The 25,821-nt window shown below is 39.0% G+C and overlaps 1 protein-coding gene across 4 annotated transcripts in view; it reads left to right on the top strand.

Annotated features, from left to right (window-relative positions):
- The window catches only part of LOC109423298 (snake venom 5'-nucleotidase), a 123,354-nt gene that overhangs the window by 59,504 nt on the left and 38,029 nt on the right, over positions 1 to 25,821 (top strand). The window contains exon 1 of one of the 4 annotated variants that reach the window (XM_062854200.1): positions 21,794 to 22,039. The exons of 2 other annotated variants lie outside the window; for them this stretch is intronic. The gene's annotated coding sequence lies outside the window, so the exon portion shown is untranslated. Of the gene's footprint in view, positions 1 to 21,793; positions 22,040 to 25,821 lie in introns of those variants that run through there. One more of the 4 variants, XM_019698225.3, reaches the window with a different exon arrangement.

Below are 25,821 nucleotides of genomic sequence, written 5' to 3'. Positions count from 1 at the left end.
GAACACTTAATAAAAGATTATGGAGCATTTTAAATTCACCGCCAATATGTATTGTTATTGTCCAATCTCTCCTACAATGCCAGTATATCCTCCCAACGCTGGAGTCCCTACCGATGGATGCCTTAATTTATCACAGGCAAAATCCCACTTTGCTTGAATTGATGACCTTTTTCTCTCATGCGATGCCACAGCCACAACAGCCGAACGAACAGGTGTTAGCCCGCCACACGAACGTACCGGACCGGTGTAAGGTGTACCGGTGGTCTGGTGCCGAGCTGACATCATCCGTGCCGTAGTTGTGTGTTGACGACAGGTTAGGTGGGTACCGTCCGTCCGTACCTGCCTTTCCTGTATGTTTAGCAGGAGCCTAATCAAATTCGAGCACCAACACTATTGTCCATTGTTTTATTTACCTACTCGTTGCTTGGGGTCCAGTTGGGTTGAATATATCCTTTAGGGAAGAATTGTTCAAAAGGCACATGTTGTCAACGGTGTTTTCTAATCAGTAGAATTGCATTGAACACGAATATCTTTTTCTTCTCCTTGGCGTTACATCTAGGAACTGTGTAATTGGGACAAAACCTGCTTCGTAGCTTAGTGTAGCACTTTCACCGATATTAATTGAGAGCTTCCTGTGCCAAATACATTTTGCATGTGTATCGTGTGACAGGCACGAAGATACTCTATGCCCAAAGAAGTCAAGGAAAGTTTTATTACGAAAAGTTCCTGTACTGACGGGGAATCGAACCCACCACACTCAGCCTGGTCCTGCTGAATACCCGCGTGTTAACCCCTTCGGCAAAGATTTTTGAATGTTCAAAAGTGAACCATTTTGCCACCCGATTCATCTTCCGCCATTTTCCCCCTGTCTGGCGGTTTTGAGATGCGGTTAGAACAAACGGGAGCCAGGAAAACTCGGATGAAAATTGTTCCATCAAAAACCGGTTTGTTCCGTTTTTGTTTGACCTTTTGGCCAAGACAAACAAGATTAATTGGTTTATCTTGATGGATTGAGGTAATTTGCGCAAGATTGGTAGTCCATTTAGTATATGTTGTGGGCGTTACATATGAACGTAATACAAGAATGAAAGCAGTTTGCATGTATATCGTTCCCTTGGAATACCCTTAAATTTTAAAATTTCCATGTCCATAAGACAGCGATCTAATCTGACCAGCCAGCATTATGTCGAAGAACGGAAGTCGGCTGTTTTTTTTTCGTTCTACAGTGAACTGGGTGTGTTCTAACACTTCGTCAATACACTGTTGAAAATGCTTTGGCATCCATGTGCTCGATGAACAAATTGTGATTTGAATTATGAAAAGAAATTCACGTTCTCCGGTGAGACTCGAACTCACGACTCCCAAATCGCTAGACGGGCGCTTCTATTCCTTCAAGCTACGGGGTCACTCGACTATCTCCGTAGCCAGTAGGCGTAGAACTAAACTCGATTCCACAGTCGCACATGTTATCTTCTTTTCACAATTCAAACGTCCGTCGGCTGGAATTAGATGAACATCTAACACATACACTGTTGTGCACATGTAGGGTATTGGTTCCCTTATTAAGCATGTGGCTCCCATTTTCATCCTTCGAAAAACGAAGGATTGAAGCGCTGTTTGTTTTGCTTCTTATTTTTGTATTTTTTTGTTAGAAGTGAGCACGCATGAAAACAAAAAGAACGGAATCAATCGGTGCCGTAATCGCTTTTCACCCTTCTTACACCCATAAGAAGGGTATAAATACCGCTCCAAAAACCGACTTTCTATCCGAGGCCCGCAGGGCCGAGTCTCATATACCAATCAACTCAGCTCGACGAACTGAGCAAATGTCTGTGTGTGTGTGTATGTTAAAAAAAAATCACGCACGTTTCTCAGCCGTCTGATTCCCGATTTGGATTCTTTTAGTTGCAAATGAAAGCTACAACATCCTAGTAGAACCCTATTGAATTTTATTACGATCGGACATTTGGTTACCTAGATATCTTTCTAAGAGTACTTTAAAGTAATATACACACCAAATTTTTATTGCTGTTATTCAAAATTTTGCTGATATTTTTTTTGTGCTGCATCTTCAGCAATTCTTCCAGCTACAAAAAAAAATGCTGGACGATTCAGTAAACTTTATCTCGAGAGTGACAGTTCTTTTGCTGAGTAAACAGTAAACCAAAAACCAGTTTGCTGGTCAATCAGCAATTGGTTAAGGATCAAATTGACAGCTCTTTTGCTGAACAATCAGTAAAATTATATATCGCTTGCTGGTTAATCAGTGATAGAATATTCAATATATTTATTGCTGGTATTTCCAGCAACGTTTTCTGTTGCGGGGATTGTTTTCACAAAAATAAAATTAATCGAACGTTTTTCATGATTGTCTATTTATTGATTAGCTTAACAGTTGTTGAGCTGCAGAATCATTAGAATCCGATGATATTGCGCGCAAACCCCAAAATTGTATTCCCACCTTTGGGTTTCCGCGCCGAAGACCCAGCGCCAGATTCGGCGACAAAGAGAGCTGACAGCAGCCGCCGGGCAGTTGGCAATCCTGATATTTGACGGCGGTCGCCCGTTAGTCATGGGAGTGGATTGTTGTCACGCAAATAGAGCTTTTCGTTGAAAATGCATGTGTATTGAGTTATTGTTGACAGATTTTCTGCTGTGTAAGTGTGAAATTCAGCGATTTCCTGTATCGCGTAAGCCTTCGCTGGAAGGAAACGTCATGTTGCTCAGCGAAGCAAGGAAAATTTTCAGTGAAAAAAGCAATATTGATCCGATGTAATCGTCCGCAATATGATCCTCGTCCTGAAAACAAAAACATCATAACAAACACAATAACTTGAATTAAAGAATAATAGAATACTTGTCCATTTTTCTGTTGAGACACTTTCAGCTTTACATCTATATTATAGAAATTTAAGACACATACTTACTATTTTTCGTAAATTCAATTTAATCTAGCACAAACAACAAGAAACTCGCAGCCGATGCTTGGAACGGTGAGAAAGGTTTTCCTTTGACATTTGCGATTGACAGCTTGAACAGTTTGCTGGCGTTCAGCAAACATTCGCATTGCTGATATGCGTTCAGTAAATAGTTTTGCTGGTTTTCGGCGGAATGTAAAATCGGTTGCTGACTGACAAATTGATTGCTGATTATCAGCAGAAATGTGAATTGCTGAAACAGATTCAGTAAATAATAAAGCTGAGCTTCAGCAAAATGTCGAAACAACGCTGATAAGCAGTATAACAGTCCATTGCTGATTTGTATCCAGCTAAAAAATTTGCTGGAACATTGAAGAAAAATTTGGTGTGTAGGTTAGCTTTTTGAGAGATTTTTGACATTTAGCATATTGATGAATATCTCAGCCGTCTGTCAACCGATTTGAGTTCTCTTGGCACCAAATGAAAGCTTCAACATCCTAGTAAAGCCTGTATCCGCAATATTTGGGACACAGAAACACAGCTGTAACTCTGCAATAGATACATTAAAATTGCTCAAATTTTGTCTAATAACATCTTAAGATGTGTTCATTTCACCTACAAAATTTCATGTAAATTGGTGCAGTACTTTTTGTTGTAGCAACGAAAGAGTAAAATGTGCGCCATTGAATTTTGTACAGCCCCAAGTTTTGCTTGTCAGCGCTGTAACTTTTGAATTTGGCAAAGGAAATGGCTGAAATTTTGAACACAAATCTCTCAATCTACATTTGTTGCATGGGCAAAATTTCAAAAAAATCGATGCACTATCAACAATTTTATAGTCGAAACATGTTTTGGGAGTGAACGTGATTTTAGCCTCTCAGACAGCAATTAGTCATCACCCTTTATTGTTTCGATTGTACTATTGAAAGTACTATAACAATAATCATCAAATTTTGCAGACATAATAAACACATAATAAACTAGCTTCCGTGAAAATTTCATGAAAATTGGCAGAGAAATTCAAAAGTTATGAATAGGCAAAAATCGCACATGAAAAACACGAAAAATTTTCACTAACACTCACCCCTATCAACACCAGTAGCTTTCAAACCAATTGGTCAAAGTTGATGAAATTTTGCAAGAAAGTAAGTAAGTAAGTATCATAACTGCTAACGAAATTTCATAATTATCATCACAGAACTTTGAACTGTAGCGTTAAAGAACCATTTACTATGCGAATGAAAATTGGCCATGATTGTACAAAATGCTTAAAACCACGTCTGTTTGTTTTTCATCCACAGTTAAAAGTAATGCATCGATTTTTATGAAATTTAGCACAAATAATAAACATACAACAAAAAGTTCTCAGTCAATTATTTGGTCAATTTTACCGATTCATTACAGAGCTAATGACGTACTTCTGTGTCCCGATTATTGCGGATACAGGCTTTAGATTGCTCAGAAATTTTATTAGGATTGGACATTTGGTTACAGAGATATCTCGAAGTGTACTTAGGATTTATTCAACTAAACTTTTTAAGATTTTTGACCAAGTGTATCATAATAAATATCTCATCCGTCTGTCAACCGATTTCGGTTCTCCTGGCACAAAATGAAAGCTATAACATCCTAGTAGAACCCTATACAATTTTATTAGGGTTGGACATTTGGTTATCGAGATATCTTTCAAAAAGTGCTTGGGAGTAATACAGGTTAACCTTTTGAGAGATTTTTGACCAAGTGTATCATAATAAATATCTCAGCCGTCTGTCAACCGATTTGAGTTCTCTTAGCACCAAATGAAGCTACAGTATCCTTGTAAAAGGCCCTGAAATTTTATTTCAGGTGCAGCCGAATCACACTGGACGAAAACACTATAACTATTCATACTACGATATATAATCTACGAAACATGATTTGAAACAGTAAATATTTACGACATTTTATGGGGTCTCCAGTTAGCCTAATGGTTAAGGCTATGGATCGCCAATCCGGAGACGGCGGGTTCGATTCCCGTTCCGGTCGGGAAAATTTTCTCGACTCCCTGGGCATAGTCTATCATTGTACTTGCCTCACAATATACAAATTCATGCAATGGCAGGCAAAGGAAGCCCTTCAATTAATAACTGTGGAAATGCTCAAAGAACACTAAATTGAAGCGAGGCAGGCCAAGTCCCAGTGGGGACGTAGAGCCATAAAGAAGAAAAAGAAGATTGTTTCCACGTTCAAATAATATCTCTACAGATTAACTAACTTCATTCAATGCTTCCTGCTTCTATTATGGTTACTTATATAACATTATATAATATATGCAACGAGTTTAAAATGATGATTTTTTTCAGTACGAATCGTACATAAATACAAAGAGTGCTGAAAAAAAAAAACGAGTTTTGCAACGAGTTGAATACTAGTTATTTATGTAACGAGTTGCAAAAAGTTGATTTTTTCAGCATGAGTCGTACATTTATCCAACGAGGCTTGCCGAGTTGGATAAATACGAAGAGTGCTGAAAAAATCGAGTTTTGCAACGAGTTCCATACAAAATTTTATGCAATGATTTTTTTCATTATAGTACTAATTTGAGTTGCATATTGTTCATAATGCAACCCAAATGAGTTGCATAATGAACATTATGCAACTATTTTTCATTATGCAACTCGTTTGAGGTGCATAATGAACCAGAGCGGAAGGACATCATGATACTGAAATGAGTATTATAAAATTGAAATTATAGACTGTTTCAGAAATTATAAACACACTTTGTTTGTTAAATAAAATGAACTGTTCTGATGATTGCTACCAACTGTTTCAACATTATTTATCACTAAGTACCAAATTGTATCTAACTTTTTATCATATTGGCTTTTTTCAACAAATTGTTCAAGAAATGCATTCATCAAAACCTGAGAAAAATCGATAAAGGTGTTTGCCCAACATTTTTTCTAACATCAAGTTTCTTATTTTTTAAGGTTTTCTATGGAACATAAGAACTACCACACAGTTTCTTAGCTTTTCTGAACACATTTAATTTAGACTAATTTATTTTTTCAGCTCATTCGGTCAGCGTTAAGTCAGACCGGACCATCTGTTTTTCAATGATTTTGGAAAAAATGGCCTGCAAACACATGAAATATCAAATCATGCGCATTATTTTCTGAAACATCATAATTCTTCTATGTAATGATATATCTGCATCAAAATTACATCGAAAAGTTCAGAGTTATCAAATTCCTTCGCTTATCTTTACCTGCCCAAAAAATCGCGTAGTCCACTCTGACTGAACGCCGACTATTTGATCCTTCAGATGTTATAGCTTATCATAGGGTATGTGTGTAGTATTCTCACGCTCCCATATTCATCCTATTCGAAAACAAGCGATTACGGCACCGATTGATTCCGTTCTTTTTGTTTTCATAGGTGCTCACTTCTAACAAAAAAAAATTAAGAAACAAAACAATCAGCGCTTCAATCCTTTGTTTTTCGTAGGATGAAAATGGGAGCCACATGCTTAATAAGGGAACCAATACCCTACCATAAAAACGAATGCAGTAAGCAGTTAGTAAGACATTCGTTTCCTTAACGTTTGTTCACAGAGAAACAGATGTCACACTCCGCTCGCTTCCCATCGATCACCTTTTTAACGGTTGATTCAAATTTTCGGTAGTAGGCCGATTGATCACTCGTTGACATTTGATCACTACCGCCATCTAGTGATGGCCCGGCCAAGCACAGTACGTTTAGCATTGAGCGGTTATGTTTTGGTGACGATTTTTTTCAATGAAATTTGTTCTAAGAGTTACGTCTGTTTCTCTGTGGTTTGTTGCTAGATGTGTTGTTGACAAATTTTAAACAAAAAAAAATGCATTGGGAAGGCCCATAATGATGATTCATAATAAAATATTCCAGTGAAAATTGCTTTAACCAATCGAGAAATATCTTTTCTTATCGAAACAGTAACATTCATTGCGTTTGGAAATTGAATATTTTATTTGTGAGATTTTTTTCTTTTCTATTATGCTACAGTTTTTTTCCACTTTGTGCAACTTCAAATTTTAATCATCTAGTTTACACAGCCCTATCCTGAAACTTTTGGACAAGCCATGCATAACTAGATTGCGTGTTTGCTTTTTGGGTAAACATTTAGCAACAGTCAAGGGAAAGCGGCATTTTGTCTTTGCTTGTGCAACTTGCTGCTGATGAGGAATAAAACTCCGCACAATTATTATTTGCATTGAAATGGTAAGAGATATGGTATATATTACATGTAGGTTAATTTTGAATTGCGTAAAGTTTCACTTTGAAAAGTTATCAGACTTGTTACATATAATACCATCATGTCTAGACGAAAACTGTCCCTAACTTCTCTAGACTCCACGCCGGGTCATACCCACTTTTACAACTCAGCCCATCAACCCATATCGATGGGAAAGCAATGGCTCAATTGACCCGATTTCAGTTGGTGAGATCGCTCTTATCCTCTTCAAGCGCTTTGGTTGACATCGTCCTTCGAATGAAGATGACCACCACCAGGCAGGATGGCGCCCAACCGCCCCAAGCGGACACCCACAGCAGTTTAAGGATTGCGGCGGGCGCGCGCGTGTTGTCCAATCCCAACGATAAACACGCTCCAATTGTTTCGAACTGGCAAGCTCCGCAGATCTCAGTTTCATCGAAGGCTTTCGTCGTCATTCCTGGTTCGGTTGCTGTGGCGTATCGTCAAGGGCGGAACTAATTACTTGTAATGTAGAGAGGCGTTTTGTTTCGAAGAATGGTGCACCCTGCCCAGAGCAACTAATGGGATTACAGGTTCTTCGGCATGCTGTTCAAATTTCTTAGTCGGATCGTTATCATGTAATGTCTTCATTAAATGAACGGGGGTGTAATGATGAGGCATTCGAAAAGACACGTGTAAGAGAATCGGTGACGGACGCTGTGGGTGGATTTTTCTGACGATTATCATTCACGATGGACGTCTTACATACCGGCGTAATTTGTGTAAGCTTTTTCTTTTATCCCAAACGAAAAACAACTAGAAAAACAAGCTACCAATTTTTGAATTTCTCAAGTTCAGTTTGTCATAGTCATTACAATAATCATTTAATAGCATTTTATTAATCTCTTTATATTAAGGGAAAATGTACTATTTAGCAAACACTTAACCCATACTCCATCCTTATCCTAATATTTGATCCAGATTTGTTATAAACTACTAATTCCTTACATTAAACGTTTTTCACATTCTTGAGCACTAATTTCATTATAGCGGCCTATTAACTATCAAGGTAATCACAAATCGGAGCGCCTTCTTCACAAACGCCCAAAGTTTGCTGCCAAATCCTCGTGTGCTTCTTCCACTCTCTTGTTGCGAATACAGCAAATACTGCAGAACATCAAGGGCCACCGTTTCGTGACCTTCCGAAATCTGGCCAGCGACACGGTATTCTTCCAAAACGGGAGCTATTTCAGCCTGTAGATTTTCCGGTGCAAATTGTAGCGACCAGATCAAAATGTGATTCCGTATTAGCTTGTTCCATGATTCTAAGTCCTTTTGTGATGGTTCTAATTGCGTGGTGATATCTTGACGGAGTTCATGTGGTACGGTGGCTGTGATGATGTCCTCTATAAGTTTCCAGTCTGCTTCATTGGCGATTGATGACGTTGTTTCGCTGGAATCTTCGCTGAATAATTCGGATATTTGTTGACGGACGAGTCCGCGTACTAGGTCGTCCTGATACTGCGGTGAAACATGCTGAGAGTAAGTGATCTTCAAGAAAATGAAGATTACGGGCAATGCCACCAGTTTTGTTTTCATATTGGATTTGATATTGTGAAAGACGAAAAGGAAGTGCCAACTTAGTAGAAGTGAACTTCTTTTATATTAGTACATTTAGAGCGAAAATTTCTATCTTGTCAAACACACTCATCAGATAAAATGATCATTCGAATGCCCAAAAAAGACGCTGATAAGGTGCAACGAAACTGATAAAGGCGCCAATCGCGATGCTTGATCTGAGGTGAGATAGGTCAGACAAATATCGTAGGTAGACACAGTTGTATCGTTCAGTGGAGTTCAGTGTATTCGTAAACTTTGAACGGGGAATGAAAAACCACCGAGTTCCATGATTCACTTTTTTATTACATTAACTGATTGTTAGCACTGGGAATCACAGAAACAATTAAATTATTTCCAACAATTTTCAGCTAAAATTTTGAGTAGGGTGGTTCCACTGGTTCGCCAATTGTTGAGCATTACCCAAATGATGAACGGTTCCTGAAAATTTTATTTTTAATCGAACTTAAGTTATTCTCGCTCGATGTAAAGAGCAGATGTAGATGCATATACATGAGTGACACTATATAGTCCATTTTACGAGCCGATTTTATGAATTAATTTTGACAGGAAGTAGCGTCCAATAACCCGTGAAAATCAATATCATCATCAACATTGTTGTCACTTCGTAAAATGGCTCATTGCTACACTCACACTAATGAACCTTCTTCGATCAATCATCATCATCTTGTAAATAAAGAACCCCATACCGCGCGAAGCGCATCAGTTTTCATTGTAACGTCAACAGTGTAACATCGTTAATAAACGCAAATTGGAGAGAAGAAGTCGGATATTTCCTTTCAATCACCAAAGAGTATCGCCTGGATCCGAATTCCGCTCTCAAGGCTGTCACCCGCTACTGCTGACCTGCTGCTGCAAATACAGTCCACCAGTCCCTCTGCTCAACGGAGCACCTTCCGGCGAGGCAACAAGCGTTTGTCCCGTCGTTCTCCGATCCACAGCTAGACCCCACCCGTGGTAATCTACTGTGGACACCGGTACGATTGCACACGGGCAACCTGTTGTAAGCCAGCGTCATTCCCACCGCTGCTGGGACACCAGCAAGAGATTTTGCAGTGTCCTATCGTTCCGTTCCGCAAATAGATCCTACCCGAGGCAATCTTTTGCGGGCACCGGTTCGAGCACCACACGGATTGCTGCTTCATTTCTAGCCTGTTGGATTTAATGATGGAAACCCATTTTCCAGGTTCGGTTTTAAGTGTGGATTCAAATCAGGCCAAACATTTCAATAGGTCCTATCTGCATTTGAAAGACTCTCATTGTTCACTTTCTCTTTCAATTATTGCAATGTAATGGTACACTTTTCAACTATTTTTGCAGTACAAATCAAAAGACGATTGCTTCGACCATCGTTCAATGCAACGAGAAAATCATAATACAAATAAACAGCTGAGATATTAACGAAAGAGAGGGAAACCAAAGAGAGCCTCTCTTCTGCAGATTGGACCTTTAGACATGTTCGGCCTGAAATGATACTATATCTCTGGAAGGCGAAGGATGTCCTAGTATAAACTCTTCGGAGTCAAATAGTACGATAAACACCGCCTCAGATTTAGTTACAAAATTATAGATATTTTTCACTTCAAAAACTTCAGGGGATTTCAGAGGCGTTCCAGGGGGTTTCAGCGGCTTCCCATTGGGTCTCAGAGGGTACCAGGGGGTTTCATGAGTGTCCAAACCAGGGAGTTACAAAACCATTCGACTGGTGTTCCAGGGAGTTTCAGGGGCGTTCTGGGTTTTTGCAAGCGGTTCCAGGAGTGTTCCAGCAGTTTTCAAGGGGTATAAAAAGCATTCCAAGGATTATTCCCGTGGGTCTTCAGGAGTGTTCCAGGGGTTTCATGGGGGGCGTTTTATGGGGATTCAGGGAATTTCAGAGTCGTTCCATGGATGTTCCAGGTGATTCCACGAAGCTCCAGGTGCGTTCTAGGATGTTCAAGAGGTTTTAGGGCCATTACAGTGGGTTTCGGGGGCGTTCCAGAGATGTTCCAGGGGACCTCAGGGGGTTTCATGCGCATACCATGGACTGGCAGCGGGTTTCTGGGGCGTTCCAGGGGTGTCACAGGGGGTTTCATGAGCGTTCGAAGGCGGTTCCATGAGCGTCAGGGGGTTTCAGGAACGTTCCAGGTTTTTTAAGTGTTTCAGAGGCATTCCAACGGTATTCCAGGGGATCTAAGGAATTTCAGAGAGTTTCAAAGATATTTCTGAGGCTTACCAAAAGAAAGCTTCAGGGGTTTTCCAGGGGTCATCAAGGGGTTTCAAGGGTTTTCCATGAAGTTTCAGGGAGTTTCAGGGATTTCATAGCACAAGTAACAATTCCATTGCTGATTGGTTTTGTTTGATTTTTATTAGGGTTTCATTACAGCATGAATAAAAACTCACAGTTTTATGACTTCTTTTATGAAAACCAATGATGAAATGTTTTATAGTATACTTGAAGATATCCGACTTTATATCAAGAGTAAACAAAACTCTCCGATTTGTAATCCTTCTGGCATTCATTATTACCACAATAAAACTGTTCAAACTCTCAACAGATGGCGATCCGTTCGATTAGTAACGACATCTGCTGGTGGAAAAGCAGAAACTATGACACTGCTACACTGAACGGCGGCTTGCGGTGAAAATTACTATTCTGAGGGTCAATTTAAATGCACAACGCCACTAAATTTGTGCAGACTGAGTTTCGTTTTAATTCAACAGAATTATGTTTTCAATTTTACCATGGACTCGATTTTCAATTAAAAAAAGTTTCTGTCGGCAACCGGATTCGAACCAAGAATCTTGACATCACCAGGCTCGCACGCTACCACTCAGCTATCGAACCGGTTGATGTGAGAAGAAACAAAACGCACACAAGAAGCGTTGGTGGGTCGATGATCATGTTTTGCCATGGTAAATTTAAAAACATATTTGTGCTTGTCATTACTGCAAGGCTCCTTTCAGTGTAGGTTTATTGCGGTCATCATAAAAGTAAACGTGCTTTCGTTTTGTTTTCGCTAATTATGGTCGTCGTCATATTGGAGAATTCCCTGACGTAAATTGAAAATAATTAATTTTGCTCAAATAAGCAATGAATTGATAGTTTTCCGCCATTTCCATAACATGCTCACATAAATAAACTCTCTCAGCTGAGTTTTTTGTAATTCAAGATAGTTTTACTAAATTTTCACCATTTTCGAAGCGCATTAATTTTATGTTTCTGCAACCCCAATATTCACGGTAAAATTGAATGCGCATAAGCCTAGCAGCACAATAACTACTAAAATTTTACTTTGAAGTGATCGCTTTTTGCTTGCGAACGATGTCTCCTCCTGAACTTTACGTGCCATTGAAGAAGCTTTTCTGCATCTTGAGCTGCCATAGTTTTTGTTGAAAAAAAAACAACAACAAACATCATATCAAGCATAACTTTTCAATCCGACGTAACTCGAGAATGTAAACAAATCCGGGTTTACTGCTGCATGCATGATCCATAAAGCAAATTGAAGAATCCACATCACTGTTTGATGATTTATTGCTTAATTTGTTTAAATAAGCATATTTTTCTAAACGACGTATCTAACTATTTTGATGTTTACAACTTTACTGATAGATACACCGTTTTGATATATGAGAAAACCAAACGACGTATCTAGCCAAAATCAAAAGTAACAGATACACCAAACTGGCACCATACAAAAGCGACGTATCTGGCATGACGTATCTCGGACCAACCCGGTGTATGTGTATTTTTGTCAAAATTCATTGTGAAAATGATATGGAATGAGCAGGTTTTGTTCCTTACCTAGTGCGTGCAATATCCCTGGTGATGTTAAGCACGAAAAAACTTATGAAAAGTCTTTTTATAAAAAACTATTTTAGTGAAATGGTCGTCAACATTGACCATGAATTTACTCAGATCAGTGAAAAAGTTAGATACGTCGATTTGAAAAATTATGCTTGATATCTTATACAGCCGAAAAAAATTTAAAATGTTACTTGGGAGGCTTTCCAGGGGTTCTCAAGGGGTTCAAGGTGGATTTATGGGCGCCCATAATGTCAAAGAGGCGTTCATCCAGTGGTGTTCTTGGGGATCTCAGGAGGTTTCATGGGCATTCATCAGAGGGTTTCTGGGGCGTTCCAGAGGAAAGCGTCAAGGGCTGTCCAGGGGTTTCTGAAGGGTTTCCATGAAATTTCGGAGAGTTTCATATGGGCGTTCTAAGGGGTTTCATGGTAGCTCCAGTGGTGTTCCGGAGAATTTCAAGCGGTTCCAGGGGGGTTCAGTGGAGTTCCAAAAATTTCCGTGAGTCTCAGTTTGGAAGATTCCTAAATCCCCCTGAATCCCACGAAAGCTACTCTGTAACCGTCCCGAAACCTCCAGAAAAGTCTTGATACGCCTTAAAACTCATCTCTGAAACCCCTTCGAAACCCTTCTAGAACTCCCATGGAACTTGAAAATGAAAATAGCTAGAAACGGTTCAACGGCAGGAAAATCGTACCCCGACTGTTGAGTTCGGCTCATCGCATTACACTTCTCAGAGCGATGTTGTAGAGTTACCATGAAAGTCCGTCACCTTGTCATATAGGTCGTATGTTATAGTACCCGGCGAGATTCGAATGAACTAAATTGTTCACCTGAACGATACCCTGACGCAGTTTTGCACACCGTCCATTGTTGCTTTGATCAGTTTGCTCCCAGCTTCCCATCAGATAGCCGTTCTCGTCCATGATTTTTCATAGCTCTGTGCGGTCAATACTGTCGTATATCGCCTTCAAGTCGATGAATATATGATGCGTTGGGACCTGGTATTGACTGCATTTCTGGAGGATTAATCATACAGTGAAGATCTGGTTCATTGTCGACTGACCGTCGATAAAGCCGGACTGATAACTTTCCACGAACTCAGCCAATATACACAGTTAGAAAAAATCACCGACTTCGGTAATGTTTTACCGAAATCTCAACCGTTAAGTTTGTTTTACAGGAAAAATCCGATAAAGGTAGCAACTTTTACCGAAGTTCGTTAGAGCTTGACAGATAAACGATAACATTTTACCGAAATTTGTTACTTTTTTACAGAATTTCGTTAAAAATCCATTACCGAACGCTCAGCGGTTGAGATTTCGGTAAAAATTACCGAACGAGATTAGCTGTGTAGGTGATAGACGACGGAAGATGATCTGATATAGCTCTTTGATGGCGATGCTCAAAATGGTGAACACCTGAAGTTCTCAAGTTCAGGTGGCCAACTTTTCTGGGCCCATCCTTACCAGCAGCTTTGTTCATCTTGAGCTGGTGAATGGCATCCTTAACTTCCCTCAACGTGGGAGTTGTAACGTAACAGTTCCGTCTTCTGCCTCTGAGTCTCCCGTAATGTTCCCTGAGCTTCTGGTAGAACTTCCGTGTTTCTCGGGCACGGTACAATAGTTTAATTTCCTCGCACTTCGCTTCTTCCTGGCGACTTTTTCTCCAGACAGATGCGGGACGGTTGTTTCCGCTTCAATTTGTATCGTTCCATGCTCTGCCGGGTTCCATGCTGCAGCATTACCGCCCGAGCTAAGTTCATCTCCTCTAAAACCACTCTGCACTCCTCGTTGAACCATTCATTTCGTTCACTCCGTAGCACGTACCCGACGGTGCTCTTGGTGCTCCCTGTACTCCAGCAGTCCACTATACAGTGCGAGAAATAAATATAAAGACAGAGCTGATATCATGTTTGATGATCAAAATCTGTTTCTTGCGATTTGATTGTAATGGAATGTTGGCTGCCACCTTAAAATAGCAAGAATTTCAGCTAGTATCATAAATCATCATCCATGCAAATGTTTACATTGACTTTTCAGATTCAAATAAATATAAAGACTCTATTTCCATACAAAAAGTGTCTTTATATTTATTTGAATCTGAAAAGTTAATGTAAATATTTTCATTGTTGATGATTTATAATACTAGCTAAAATTCTAGTTATTTTAAGGTTGCAGACAAAATTTCATCACAATCGAATCGCTAGAAACAGAGATTTTGATCCTCAAACATGATTATTTTGTATGGAAATCGGCTTTGACTTTATACTTATTTCTCGCACTGTAGGGGCCAAATTGAGCTCACCCTCGGCTGACAACGCTGCCTCGAGATTCTGCGCGTATTCTGAGGCTACATCTAGTTGCTTCAGTCCCTCTAGATTGTACCGTAGCGTTCGTCGATACCGTACATTATTGATGACAGAGAGTTTTGGGCGTAGTTTGACCAGTGTCGATATCAGCGCCACGATAACTCCTGTCGTCGACTTCCCCAGCAATCAGAATTTGCTTAACTTACCTCTTCTTTTTTTTTCATCTTCTAAACCATGGGGAGATGATCTGCTCAACTGATCCCTGTACAGGGAAGTCCAGGTAGTGTGGAGTTAAGGACTGTCTTCTACAACAAAAGTGAAAGCCAGGACTACTCTTTCCCACTAATCAACATTTCCGTTGTCGCCAAACCATTCGTCTCTCAGGAACCACCAAGAAGGCATTGCTTCAGAGAGGGCCTAGTGTTAGCTGCGTAGTAGGCCTGTCCATTTTTTTTTTCAAAATGTTCTCTGTTTGTGGAAACATTTGGCTTCCACGAATTTTAATAATTTTTGCTCAACTCCTACAGCATTGTTGTTAAAGAAGAAAATAACCACCAAACATTAGAGAATATGATGCCGTTTTAAAATCCAAGACAAAATCAATCAAAAAATCAACTTTTTAAGGTATTTCTGGTAAAAACTGAAATAACATACAGTATCGGACAATAAAAATGCACCAAATCCATTTTCCCATACAAACTAGTCAGCTTTGGATTGTCATATCTCAGTTATGCCTAAACCGATTATTTTCATTTTTCTGTGACGAACTACAAAACATTTCAATTTTTAAAAACTATTGAAAAAGTTCAGTGATAACTATTGATACAAAAGTTACAGATAGGTTGAATTTTGACAATAAAAATGCACCAAGACAAAAGATTGTGTAGCCAAAAATGCTGAAGTCAGATAGCTATGGTGTCTTCAGCAAATTTATTGGTCATTACACAAGAAACATATTTGCCGAAGAAGACACCATAGTGATTTGACTTCAGCATTTTTAGCTACCCATTTTTTTGTCTTAGTGCATTTTTATTGTCAAAATTCAAAATTCAATTATTTTGTATCAATAGTTATCACTGAACTTTTTCAATAGTTTTTGTAAATTGAAATGTTTTGTAGTTCGTCACAGAAAAATGAAAACAATCGGTTTAGACATAACTGAGATATGACAATCCAAAGTTGACTAGTTTGTATGGGAAAACGGCTTTGGTGCATTTTTATTGTCCGATACTGTATGTTTCCTTTAATTTTATTGGCATACGTTGTTCAGAGAACTTGTAGCAAACAAGTATATCTTTCAATTTGTGCAAAACGAATCAATTTTCGAGAAGTTTTTATTCTAGTTATGATTTTTTGAAGTTCAAAAATAGTCGAAAAACACGAAATTGATTGGATGCACCTCTTAATTTCAATGGATTTGGCTGAAATTTTGATTAGTTGCTTCTTTTAGGATGTCAATCAAAATATGGGGGTGGACTTGAGAATCCGAGAACATTTTTAAAAATTCGACAGGCCTACTGCGTAGCCTGCAGCTATCGACATCGATGACACGCTTTGTGGAGTCCACCAATGTAGCATATGCTGACGCTTAGCTTAGCTTAGACTGACTGTACATGTCTGGTATGCATTGCACTGAGATCGAACTGAATAAAAGCTGGGACATTCCACTTAATCTAGAAGTACAATTTAGGCAGCTTACACATTTTGGATCAATATCGGCGCCGGCCAAGTCCTTTCAGTCAGTTGGGAAGGGAAAGGAATGTTAGAGTGTGATGGTTGTTGCTACCAGAGACCGAAAGCACTCTGCGTCCCCACAACCAGCACGGATGAGGATGTGAGATCTGGGAGTCAACTTTGGTCGGTGATGTGATCTATGGATAGGGGATATAATTTAGATTGTGTGTTGATTACTCTGAAGGAGAAGGGGCATAACTTGTAGACGTTAGATTGACACTGCTGTGAAAGTTGGAAGGGAGGGAAACGGCCTTTTCCACCCGTTTATGTTCTAGCGATGGCTATGAACTTATGAATACTTAATCATTAATCATTCTATGGCTAATTCGGTCTTTTTCTACTCAGAGTATAAGGGAGTAGAGATCAAAGTGGATAATGATATGATAGATATGATAGTATTCGCTAGGTTGCGAACAAGTATGAAAATTCATAGAAGGTGAAATTAGGCAAGTAGGCCATGTATTGAACGAATACATCAAATGCGTGAATCTTCTGCCGCACGACCTGTGCTTTTAAACAGATCGGCTTGGTTGGTAGTTCATACCACCTTACCAAGACTGGCAAAAATTTCAGGCGCCCGACTGCCTATGTATTGTTCTGTTTTCATCACAAGTTCTATCGATCGATAGCTTTTTCGGAATTCGCATTCCGTTCATAGGGGTATTTATGCCTATATCGCGGCGTTTTCTTCCTATTAGCTTTATTCGATCTTATTGGATTAGAACACTTTTCTTTTTTTTAAAGCCAAACTTTTTATATCAGATTCTGATTTATCGACCGTATTCTATATTTAACTTAATATATCGGTCTTTTTCTACTCAGAGTATAAGGCAGTAGAGATCAAAGTGGATAATGAAATTATAGATATGATAGTATCGATCAATACACGGCCTACTTGCCTAATTTCACCTTCTATGAATTTTCATACTTGTTCGCAACTTAGCGAATACTATCATATCTATCATTTCATTATCCACTTTGATATCTACTCCCTTATACTCTGAGTAGAAAAAGACCGATATAGCCATAAAATGATAATGTTAAATATAGAATACGGTCGATAAATCAGAATCTGTTATAGGGTATCGCGCTACTTGGGCGGTGGTTTTCTTCGTCTGTTATTTTCGTTTGTTTTCCACTGTAACTCGGTCAATTTTGAACCGATTGACTTGAAATTTTGTACACGGGTAGATACTATACCTATCGCACCGCATCCCAAGAATTGTGTCAATTGGTTCAAGATTGACTGAGTTATAGTGGAAAACAGACGAATATAGAAGCCACCGCCCAAGTAGCGCGATTCCCTATATGTAGAGAAGACAGAGGGAGATCTCTAGGAGTAACGATAAGGAAGGCTGCATGAATTGGGGAAAGCTGCATGCATTTGGGAAAATGGCGAATCCGCGGACCTTCAGTTGATCGGCGAGTATGCAGGTGCTCCCGATGAAGTTGAGAGATTGGCAGTTTCACGTACCGAGTTTCCAATCACACGTCCTGTTTGCTAGCGTCGTTACCATTGGTCTCGGTTCGTATTATTCTGTTTCCGTTGCAATTCAAGAATTCTATAACAACATGAAGAACCTGGAGAACAGACGCTGTTGTGAGCCGCTCCTCCTGGAGAACAGGCGCTCAGGTTTGCATGAGCGAACCCTTACCATCCTTCCCTATCAGCCTACGATCAAAGGTACCACCGGGATTGGTTACCCGATCTCCCCTAAGTTTGCTCGCAGCCCGGGCAGTGACACGGTGAGCTACTGATAGGAGTTGCTGGGACGAGGCTATAATGACCTCAACGGGGTATGTATTATGTTTTCATCAGTCTTTTCCGTGCATCAATAACGACTTGTTCAACCTCAAACAAGTACAAGTCAAACAAAAGCATAAAAGTTTTTTTTTTTTTTTGGCACACCATGTAGATTGAAGAAGACCTTATATAATACTTGTGCCATATTTGCTCCGAATCGTTTTATTTTTTCAACTGACTCGTTATCAGATATGAACTAATTTATAATTTATATGGTTCAATCATGAAAAATTACAAAAACAAATGTATTTTATATTTGTTTCTATTTTACCCAATTAAATCACACCCCCCCCCCCCCCAAGTAACATTTTAAGTTTTGCTCGGCTCTATAAGAGATCTTCATGACCAATTTTATAAAACTTGCAATAAAACTGATTTATACATCAACACCTCTTGATAACCTTTTTAAGAGCATCTTCCGGCTAAGTGGACCACTCTCGGAGAGGTTTTGCAAACCACATTAGGAGTAGCAATAAAACTGTTTTGAAACCTAGTTGAAAAATTTCTATTCTCGAAAAGAGGCTATGATGATTGTTGTTCTTTTTTCTACAAAAACTATGGCAGCTCAAGATGCAGAGAACCTTCTTCGATGGCACGTAAAGTTCATGAGAATACATCATTCGTAAGTAGAATGCGAACATTTCAAAGTAATATTTTAGTAGTTATTGTGTTGGTAGGCTAATGCGCATTCAATTTTACCGTGAATATTAGGGTTTCAGAAACATAAAATTAATGCGCTTCGAAAATAGTGAATATTATCATCTTGGAATGATATTAATCAATTTGTGAATTTAGTAAAACAATCTCGAATCACAAGAAAACTCAGCTGAGAGAGTTTATTTATGTGAGCATGTTATGGAAATGGCGAAAAACTATCAATTCATTGCTTATTTGAGCAACATTAACTATTTTCCATTTACGTCAGCTAATTCTCCAATATGGCGACGACCATAATCAGCGAAAATAAAACGAAAGCAAGTTTACTTTTATGAGGACCGCAATAAACCTAGCAGTGTCGTAGTTTCTGCTTTTCCACCAACAGATGTCGTTACTAATCGAGCAAACAGTTCAAATAGTTTTATTGTGGTAATAATGAATGCCAGAAGGTTTACATATAGGAGAGTTTTGTTTACTTTTAAAATCTGGCTATATGGATATCTTCAAGTACAGTAGACGTTCGGTCGGTGCAAACGGTTTAACTGTTATGCTTTTTAACTGCAAGTCCGGTAAGTGCAACAAATTTGCAGTTATCGCACCGCTAAACGTCAAAATGGTGCGCCATATTAGCCCAAATGGACAGTCATATCACGTTCACGGTTATTTCTTGTCGTTTGACAACTTGTTGACATCTGTCAGTCGTTGCAGTTACCGAATTTCGTTCGCTAAGTGAAACGTAAACATGTTGCAGTTATCGAACGTCTACTGTATACTATAAAACATTTTCATCAATGGTTTTCATAAAAGTAGTCATAAAATTGTGAGTTTTAATTGTTGCTGTGATAAAACTCTGACAAAAATCGAACAAAACCAATCAGCAATGGAATTGTTACTTGGGCCAGAGAGAACAAAACTAAAATTAAATTTGACCAATATTTAATTCATCGCTAGATTTTTTCCGCTCAACCATCACATGCACGTGAGAGTGAGTTACCGGTTTCTGCTCGGAAATATTCAATCAGCTCTATGCCTTTCCGCAACACACAGATAGCAGATCTCTCGAAACGTCCAAAACAGAGAGCAAAGGACCGCTCGCAAAAAAAAACCCTATACTCTGACTACACGTACACAATATTGAGTAAATTCTGTTACCGTCATTTGCAACACGTGAGAGTGAAAACCCGACAATAGCGAGAAATCGAAAGTGCTACACTCCGAAAACTGAACGGATATGGTTCAACAAAAATATTAAGAAAAATGGTCACCATACCGTCGTCGGTTGCCCCGTGTATGACCAGCAAGGTTGCGATCTTAACCCATTATTCGAAGTTCGGGCGAATTGCAATACAGTCAGGTCTTTTTTTACGCGGTTTTCATTACGCGGCCGCGTAAATGAAAACTCCATACAAAATAAAATTTCATCGTCTTATTTTTGCATGATTCGTCGAGAAATGGTGAGACTTTTTTTACGCAGTTTTTCGAATTTTGAACTGAGTTTTTTTTTACGCGGTACGTATCCCTCGCGTAAAAAAACCTGACTGTAAATTTAGGTGGTTGTTAGCTGAAAAGTTACAGCATGTTGTACTTTTTTGTGAGAGAAAAAAAAAAAGTTGCCTATCCCAAACATTTTGGCCACCCCCTGTATATGCAGAAGTTTTTTTTTTTTTTTTTTTTTTTTTTTTTTTTTTTTTTTCTTAATCACTTAACCTAATTTACAGCTCTATTGTACTGGGGCACTACGTGAGCAATTTCAATTGACAGCTGCACTTACATTTTGTACAGCGCCTAGATTCTATTCTACTTTATCGAACTGGTTGCCTTTCTGCTGCTTTCACTTTTTCTACTTTATACCTAGTAGAATGATGAGCACAAGGATGATGATGGATGGCCGTTGTTCCTTTCCAGTCCGATTGCGGGTCCATTATGAGTAGCAGTTCGCCGATGTCCAGGTATCCGGGTCCGTTTGAGCCATGGGGCTCAGAAGAGGGTCAGTGTCAGTCGCTCTCGGGGGAAAAGCAACTGACGAAAAATTGCAAGTGCCGGGGCTGGGAATCAAACCCATGACCATCCGCATATGAAGCGAACGTGTGACCAACTACGCCACGGGCCCCGGCATGCAGAAGTTTTATCTACGCAAAATCTATTGAGAACATGCTGCAGTTATTGTCCAAAATTTTGAAACATTCATCTTTTTTTTTTTTTGCACCAGTTCAAAAGAGCAGTGCTGATAAATTCATTTCGTCATATCTAAATTCAATCACTTACAATTTTAGAAGCTAAACCTGAGAATATGGTATATGGAAAACTTGTGCGGTTAGACCAGGTCTGCAAGAAAGTCACGGAAAAACCGCTATTTTTCGAATATTTAAGGTAAATGTCACGGACTACCTTCGAAAAATGCCAATGATATTCACGGTGCATATCATTTGCCATTTTTCAAAGATAGTCCGTGACATTTACCTTAAATATTCGAAAAATAGCGGTTTTTTCGTGACTTTCTTGCAGAACTGGTTTAGCCGCACAAGTTTTTCATATACCATATTCTCAGGTTCAGCTTCTAAAATTGTAGGTGATTGAATTTAGATATGACGAAATGAAATTTTCAGCACTGCAAAAGAGAATGGCGATCTCAGCTTCGTGTGAGTGATCCTCTCTCGAAACATCTCTCTTTGTTAGTATATACAAGCAGATTCTCAGACCAGACCAGATAAGGGGGCTGCCACCCATCGGGGCGAGCTCACCTCGGTTGAGTTTCACGCAAGCCTCGGTCAAGGCAGGACGTCTTCGAAATAAATTCCGCACCTCTCGTCAAGAACACACGCGCTTCCGTACCTCTAGCAGCTGTGGTGGTGTAGTGTCGTTGCCGTCGCTGTCGTTTTCGTCTGCGAATTCGGTGCGCTTCTGCAAAATTTAATCAAGTGTTGCCCCGAAACGAGCGGATGGTGAAGAGTTGAATTCTTTAGAATTTGATAATATCCATTAGGTGAGTCGATGTGTGGAGCACGTGCTCGTTCATAAGTGCAGCGAATTTAGTTCTGGATTGGTTTTGTGCGAAATGTATGAATGGGGGAAAAAAGCTGCTCTTCTAATCCAGTGTTCTTAAGTGAGGTCGCAAGTATCGAAAAATTTGTGCTACATTAGCCTGCTATTATGTGCTGATAGAGCATGGCTCATTCATGGCTCAGATGAATGTTGTTTGCTCGACGATTCCAAACGTAGTCCAATGAATACACTGCAAACAGCAACAATGTACGTACTGTAATCGGATTTAATTGTGCGTGACATCTCGAGTGGAAAGTGCCACGAACTGTATTTGCAGTGCATACTCGAAGTAGAACAAACACGGTCTTACCGAACATTGGGTATTCATCGGAATTATGTTTAATCGATAGTCTTCGATGAATGCTGAAGTATCGTGGTTGAGAAGATTAACATCGATATAGAAAGTTTCACCGAAGAGAGTGGCAATTGATTGGGGATAGTGTTCGAAAGTGTATGCACATTGAAGAAAATAAGCAGCCAGTGCTCTACTGCATAAACCACGTGCTTCTCAAAGTGTTAGCGTTGTCAAGGCCGTACAGTGCACAGGGTTGCAGCACTCGAGGATGCAGCTGCATATGTATAATAATAACATAACAGAATACTAGGAAGGAACAACGCTGCTAGCAACACTTCTGTTGCAGGCTGCCCTTTCGGTTCGACCAAGAACAACTGCTAGCCCAATGTAGCAAAATGCTGTGCATTACATAGCTCGCTTCCTTCTCTACGCGCGATTGCCTTTTTCGGTTTATGAGGTTAAGGTCGCTGCAGTCTGTACCGCAACAACAACAACAGCAATAACCAGCAGCATCCAGCGATGAATAGCGATCTGAAAAAAGGAGTGTCGTGATAGCGATCTATTTTTGTGTGTTATTCACTCTCGTTTTGCGAGCTCTAACGGAAATAACCCATGTGGAGACGCAGGCAAAATCTTACCTAAAAAGCGGAATTGCAAGTTTTGGAGGAATGTGTAAATAAGGGTTTATATATATTGAGGTCGAGCACAAAATATTTTTTTTTTCAATTCTTTTATCATAAAGCATGAATTCTTAAGAATGCTGTGTCAAAGTTTCATAGAGATTCAACCAGTACAAGCAAAGATATAGCGTTTTGCGCCTCGCTCCCTTACGGGCGCGTAGTGCATACTTGAACGTTTAAACGCGATTATCTCTGAATTATGTTTTTCCAACACGGTGTGTTGTGTAGAACAACTTTATAACAAAAAAAATAGTAAGTCTAAAATTTTGCCCTATGATACTTTGGACCATTCCCTTCAATTTGACGGGTCGGTGGGTCTAGAACGGGGGGTCTAGAACAGGGCTGCCCAACGTACGGCACGCGGACCGCATCCGGTCCGCGAGGAACATTTGTGCGGCCCGCGGAACGTATGAAAAAAAAATGACATAAACAATAAATTTTCCCGAGAAATGCTAACTTTTCAAATTAAATGTAATACAAAAACAAAGTTGACTTCACAAGAGTGTAATTTGAACTATTGATGTAAGGATTATGAATTTTTAAAAACTTATTTTGAGATTCGATTCAGAGGTAACCCGATCAGAAAGGCATAACAAAAACATAACATAATTATATCAATGGTTGATATCTATATCAAGGTTTGTTATATTTAGATATATTTGTTGGAATCGGTACGAAAACTAGTTTGTATTATTTCAAGGTTCTAACAAAGTCAGTTACAATAAATGAATATGTGATTTAATCATCATTACATCAAAATTATAACAAACTCAGCAATAATTTTTAAAATGCAATGTGTACCAAATCAATTTTTTTCGTAGTGTTTAGTGCGTAAATTAACCGCTGTATGGCGCCATTGTGTTTAGAAAATACACAATTGTTGATATCCTTTATTATATGAACTACCAAAAAAGCTCATGTCTTCATCAAATTTGTACAGAAAGCTTATGACTTTGGAAGGTGGAAAATGAAGTAAGCAACTCCAGCATTACGTGATGATATTGGGTAATTTTAAATGTTTCTTATCATGATCCTGATCACCTGCACAGTTCGTATGTTCAGCAAAGTTGTTCATGATTCTTGAAATTCTCGAATGGTGTAAAATTTTATGCACAATTTCACTACTACGAGCGATTTGATACGTAAAATCTCATTATTCTGCTGTCCTAGGAAGTTCGGATCATCACTCATCAGCGAAGTTGTCGAGAAGTCCTTGGCTCTCAAGTGGAATATGTTATATGTTATTGAACCGCGGCGTTTAAATTTGTTTACAGGATTTTGTACATGTCTTACAGGTTGTCTGTTTATTATGAATGGCCACGGAGCACTTTCAGGGAATATTTCTAGAGATATTAAAAGTATTTCTCTTGTAGGTCTTCTAGGGAGCTCACTTCTTCCAGAGATCTCTCCGAGAGTTTTCTCAACGATTCCTACGTGAATTCTTACTGACGATCCTCCAGTCAAATATTCAAATATTTCTCCAAAAGTTCTTAAAGAGATTTCTCCTACCCAATTAACATTTTAAGTTTTTTTCGGCTCTAGAAGAGATCTTCATGAACAATTTTATAAAACTTGCAATAAAACTGATTTATACATCAAAACCTCTTGATAACCTCTTTAAGAGCATCTTCCGGCTAAGTGGACCACTCTCGGAGAGGTTTTGCAAACCGCATTAAGAGTAGCAATAAACCCGTTTTAAAACCTAGTTGAACAATTTTCCATTCTCGATTGTTGTTGTTTTTTTTTTCAACAAAAACTATGACAGCTCAAGGTGTAGAGAAGCTTCTTCGATGGCACGTAAAGTTCAGGAGGATACATCATTCGTAAATAGAAAGCAATCATTTCAAAGTAATATTTTAGTAGTTATTGTGTTGGTAGGCTTATGCGCATTCAATTTTACCGTGAATATTGGGGTTGCAGAATCATAAAATTAATGCGCTTCGAAAATAGTGAATATTATCATCTTGGAATGAAATAAATCAAATTGTCAATTTAGTAAAACTATCTCGAACCACAAGAAAACTCATCAGAGAGAGTTTATTTATGTAAGAATGTTATGGAAATGGTGGCAAACTATCAATTCATTGCTTTTTTAAGCAAAATCAACAATTTTCCATTCACGTTAGCTAATTCTTCAATATGGCGACGACCATAATCAGCGAAAATAAAACGAAAGCAAGTTTACTTTTATGATGACCGCAATAAACCTAGCAGTGTCGTAGTTTCTGCTTTTCCACCAACAGATGTCGTTACTAATCGAACGGATCGCCATCTGTTGAGAGTTTTAACAGTTTTATTGTGGTAATAATGATTGCCAGAAGGTGTACATTAGTGTGGATCAACGGAAGCGTTTTCTCAGATCAAAGCTTTTTTGGCACCGTTTCGGGTCCTGAGTATCTGTGCAAAATTTGAGCACGATCGGTTGCGTCTACACTTTGCGCATTGCAATTGAAATTTGTATGGGATTTTGTATGGGAAAACATACTTTTTTGCATTTTAGCCATAAGTTGAAAAATTTTGTCTGAAACTTTTTAACCGATACTGTAAAATGATAGCCTAGGATGTTCTGAAGAACTTTGTTGAAGACCGCAAAGCGATCCGATGCTTGTGAATAAAGTTATAACCAACGAACCGCATGCATGTGTTTATGTTTTAACATATAAAGGAATAACAATAGCAACAAAATCATGCTGTTTCGCCAAGCAATGCCAACGCTATAACTTTTTTCACAAGCATCAGATCACTTCG

This window comes from Aedes albopictus, chromosome 2 (genome assembly GCF_035046485.1).
Source record: "Aedes albopictus strain Foshan chromosome 2, AalbF5, whole genome shotgun sequence".
Classification (NCBI taxonomy): Eukaryota; Metazoa; Arthropoda; class Insecta; order Diptera; family Culicidae; genus Aedes; species Aedes albopictus.
The sequence above is the reverse complement of the archived record's forward strand: the minus strand, read 5'-3'. Positions and strand labels throughout refer to the sequence as shown.